At 43.9% G+C, this 4,852-nt stretch overlaps 1 long non-coding RNA gene across 1 annotated transcript; it reads left to right on the forward strand.

The window, feature by feature from the left end:
* Positions 1-1,824: 1,824 nt before the first annotated feature.
* Positions 1,825-3,045, forward strand: LOC138250481 (uncharacterized). Its single transcript, XR_011194970.1, has 2 exons — positions 1,825-1,957; positions 2,092-3,045. It is a non-coding gene; the product is annotated as an uncharacterized lncRNA (long non-coding RNA).
* Positions 3,046-4,852: the final 1,807 nt, after the last annotated feature.

The raw sequence follows: 4,852 nt of genomic DNA on the forward strand, positions 1-4,852 counted from the left end.
GAAATACATTCAGCCAGTTCCTGATGAAAAGGGGATCCGATAATACCTCAACCTGCAGGCGCCAAGTCAGCACCTTTGTAAATGGTCTGCCCCATTGTAGAACCACCCTTAAAGGACAGTGATCAGACATGGTGCAGGCCAAGTATGCAGAGCTCAGCACTGCCATATCCGCTGGTGCCAGAAATAGGCCTATTCTAGTGTGTAAGTCGTGTACTGGGGAATAATAGCAGTACTTGCGTGTTGATGGATGACCTGCCCGCCATAGGTCATAGAATCCTGTGTCTCATCTCCAGGATGCAAACCCTTGGGAGGCTTTACTGCGCGGTGCCCCTGGAAATGTGGGTGGGACCGGTCCAAGGTAATGTCAGGCATGCAATTAAAATCACCCCTCTCCCCCCACAGAGACTGCCTACAGTCGGATCCTGGAACAGTCCAGGTGTAAGTGTGTTCAGGAAGCCTCCATGATTTACACTGGGAGCGTATATTCCCACTAGAGCTAGTGGCGTTCCATCTAGAAGGCCTTCTGTGATCACATATCAACCGTCAGGGTCAATGTGTGTGCATTCCGTGATGTACGGGACGCCCGGTGCCACCCATACTAAAACTCCCCAGGCAAATGAAGACACTGCAGTGCCATGTATCTGTCCTTTCCAGCTAAAGCCAAGCTTTTTGAGGTCGGCTTCCATAAGAAGAGTTTCTTGGAGCATGACTATATGTGCCTGATGACGATTCACTTGTGTGTGTGTATGCAATGTCTCTTAGACGGGGATGCCATACCCCTTACATTCCACGTAATAATGTTGTAGTTGGTTTGGGGGGGGGGTGGGAAGGTGTGTGTGTGTGTGTGTGTGTGTGTGTGTACACATACACACTCGTATATAATCATGATAATAAAGTTGGAGAAGGATTAGAGCCCCTCACACTTTGTCTTTATCCATGACACATGTGTACACCCAATGTGTAGTGGAGGCCAGCCCCTTGTACCCCCATCAACGTGAAGCAGTAAATATGTAACAGTAGCAACAGAAACAATCAAGGTCGGCAACATGCCTAAAGTAAAAATAGTACAACACCCTTACAGGCAACATTAAATTGTAGCCCTGTAAACCATTGCCATGCGTGAGGGGGAACTGGTCCATATGGTAGTCTCCGTGGGGGTGAGTCACCTAGGTTGGGCTTGGCGCCTGCCCCACAGGATACAGCACTGCTCCAGCGACCTGTTCCTCCATAAGTGTAGGATCCTGCCTCCCAGTTCAGATCATGTCACTTGTGTGGGCAGCAGGGAGGCCGGTACATGGGGCAGCAGGGAGGCAGGTTCGCTGGGCAGCTGTTCAACCAGGATACCGTTGGATGTTTGGGCTTCAGGACCTTTGATTTGATTGGTCGATCTATGTCTACTACCGCATCAGAAGAGACGTGATTGTTAAGTACTTCATAGGACATACTGCTAAGGTAAATCACTCTTCTGGGTTTGGGCAGTCTATCCAGAACTGATCTTGTGCTCCTGGTAGGGATGTGAAATCTTATAAATCGTCAGCAGAACAGAGGGCTTGGGGGGTGAAAATGGGGTGCTGAAAGATTCAACAGAGTCACTGTGGTCCCCTTTTTCGGAGTTAGTGCCCGAAGTCATCCGGAGGGCATCAAAAAGGTTTGACATAATCTGTGTGGCCTCGAGCAGTACCCTTGCCCGTTCCTCCGTGGCCTGCACCCTTGTGGGTTTAGCTCTTGAGCCTGTGCGGCGCTGCATTTAGGGTTAGGGGTCAACCACTGTGCTGTGCAGCTGTGTCCTCATGAGATGGTGTCCTGCCATTTGATAAAGTTTTGTTTTGACCAATGACTTTGTGTTTCACCACTGCGCATATTAGTTGCTCAATGTTCACCAGTAGCACATGGTATGTTTTGTTCAGTTTAGCCGCCTATGGGCTTTGACATTGCATTAGTCATTACATTCTGTATTGTGCCTATTGGCTTTGACATGGCATTAGCCATTGCTTTCTGTATTCAGTTTAGCCGCCTATGGGCTTTGACATTGCATTAGCCATTACATTCTGTATTCTGCCTATTGGCTTTGACATGCTGTATCCAGTCTAGCTGCCTATTGGCTTTGACATTGCATTCCTATTGGCTTTGACATGATGTATTCAGTTTAGCTGCCTATTGACTTTGACATGCTATTAGATATTCTGCCTATTGGCTTTGACATGATATCATATATTACATTTTGTATTCAGCTCAGCTGCCTATTGGCTTTGACATGATATTATACATTGCATTTTATATTCAGCTCAGCTGCCTATGGGCTTTGACATGATATAAGACATTGCATTTTGTATTCAGCTTAGATGCCTATTGGCTTTGACATGACACTAGACATTGCATTTGATATTTAGGTTAGCTGCCTATTGCCTTTAACATGACATTGCATTTGATATTTAGGTTAGCTGCCCATTGCCTTTAACGTGGAGTTAGACATGGCAGTTGAGAATCTAAGCTGTATTTTTCCAAGCTGTGTTTTTGCACCAGAGAACCAAGATGTTTTGCTCTCACAGTAGACTAGACCTGATAAGAGAGAGTACATGGGCGTCGTTTCTCTTCCCTTGAGCTTGGGAACAGGAGTAGTCTTGGAGACCTGGCCAGTCTCCAAAAGGCTTGCTCAGTTTCCCAGGTCTGAGGGGAGGGGGCACACCTTTGTAACGAATGTAACAGGCTGCAGAGGGTCAGATTCGAATCTGCCGGACCTCGTGCTGGAGCTTGGCGCCAGCTGCCAGCATCCCGTGTGGGTAGATGACACTCTTTCTCGCGGCTGACAGGGGTCATCAGCTTGCAGACCTTAGAAAGATGTAGCTGTAAATAGTTCCTACACGGTGAAGTATTTGTTTTGCTTTGCATTCAATATCTTATAAATATAACCTGCTGTGTATATTGCAAACTGATATATTTTGTTTGATTAACGCGGACTTGAAAGCTACTAATTCGTCATTCATTCATAAACATTGTGGTTGGGGAAGAATAAAATAACAATAAAAGTCTTCTTTGACCTCAGAAGTGCATTTCTGTTGTGTTATGTTAGTGCTTAGAAACTAAATAAGAGGAAAGCACTACAATTGGTACCTGGAGTCGTGGGGTCGGTCATTAAGAGGTGATTAAAAGGGGTTTGACGAGTTAGTAGATTTCTAAGTGCACACTTTAAAAGTGTAATTGTTTTTTTGTTGTTTGGAGAATTACAGAAATTGTTTTCTGTTTGGAGAATCACAGTAGCACGGCAGACCATGTCTGAGAATACATGTGTTGATGAACTGCCTGATGGTGCTAAGAAAAACTGTCAATTGTTTTCTGTTTGGGGAATTACAGAAGAAAATGCATGTGTAGCTAAAATGCCTGATGTTGTTTTGAGAAATAATTCCCGTTGTATATATGTAGAAAAAGTGTGTTTTGGAAGTAATGATGACAGAAAGGTCTGGATACCTTTATCTGCTTACAGAGAAATGCAGGAGAAATGTAGGAAGTTGGAACATGAAAATAGGAATTTACGTGAGCAAATTAGCCAGGATACGATAATTCAAAATTATGCTGAAAGTTATAAAAATGAAGAATCTTTCTTGTCCCATTCCAGTAATGAGGGGGTTAAGACAGCTCCGAGCTGCACTGAGTTTTCGTGTGAGCCAGGGTTTTTGGCAGCCACAATGCATTCCTTAACTGATAACATGGACGAGAGAGACCAGAATGTGATTTACGAGTTACCGTTGCAAAATGCACAAGTAAAACGAAGGATTTTAGAGCAAGACACCCCGAGTTTCATTAGCTTGTTTGATTTTTGGAAAAAGAATAGCCCTCATTTGAGAGAAATCCTAACACTTTTGTATATGGTCACTGTGAAAAATAATATGCAGCTGCGCGCTTGTGATTTGGCAATTGAAATAATGCAGACTTTAGGTTTCTGCGCAGTGCAAGAAGGAAATACTGATGTACATGTAAATCAAGAACAAGGAAAGAAAATAGTGCCCCTAGCTAGAATCATACAATGGATCTGGTACTTGCAAGACAGGGCTAGAGTACCACAGATAAAAGAATTATCAATGAAATTGTGTGCACCATTTGAATTCGTGTCCACTGAAGATAAAAAGCATGTTTGTTTTACTAATGATTCATTGACTGAAATGTTGTTTTCTGGCACAGTAGAAGGAACAGCGTTGTATAATGTGTGTCAGATTTTAAAGCAAGAGCTACATGAGATGTGTCATTTTTATGCTGATTTTTGGTTCTTTGATAATGTTTTAGCACCTAACTGGTTCAATTACCTTGCAGATGTTAATGAGAAAAATGCAGAGAGAGAAGTGTTCACCCAGAATTCTGCCTTAGTGGGGATGGCTATGTGGGTGCCCCAGAAATGTGAAAAGGCCACTTACAGGTGGGCAGAGATGAGAGAGATGCACATTCCCCTAGATTTGATAAAAACTGTGCAGCACGCACAAAAGCAATCTGTCATGCAAGCAGTCACAGAGCAGTTGGGGAGAGGAAAGTTACCAGAACAGAAATGGCAAATTGATCAGGTTTTAGGGAAAGTGATTGCTGCAAATTACCAAGGAAAAATCGAAATTATGCTGATACCTAGAAAAGAATCTGATTCATTCATACAAATTGGAGACAGAATGGCCCAACTTGACAAAAATGCAGTGAATGGAGGTTTGGTAAAGAAGGAGTCTGCCCCAGCCCTTCTGACAGTGCAAGAAAAGGGAAGCTGTGGTGCAGCAGATAAAAATCTCAGTGCTGATGTGTGGGCTGAAGCCCCAAGTGACCCTCCAGAACCTGCAGAGAATATAACAAAGGGCCCCAAAAACGTCCTGCTGATTAT

The sequence above is a fragment of the Pleurodeles waltl genome, chromosome 8 (genome assembly GCF_031143425.1).
Source record: "Pleurodeles waltl isolate 20211129_DDA chromosome 8, aPleWal1.hap1.20221129, whole genome shotgun sequence".
NCBI classification, from domain to species: Eukaryota; Metazoa; Chordata; class Amphibia; order Caudata; family Salamandridae; genus Pleurodeles; species Pleurodeles waltl.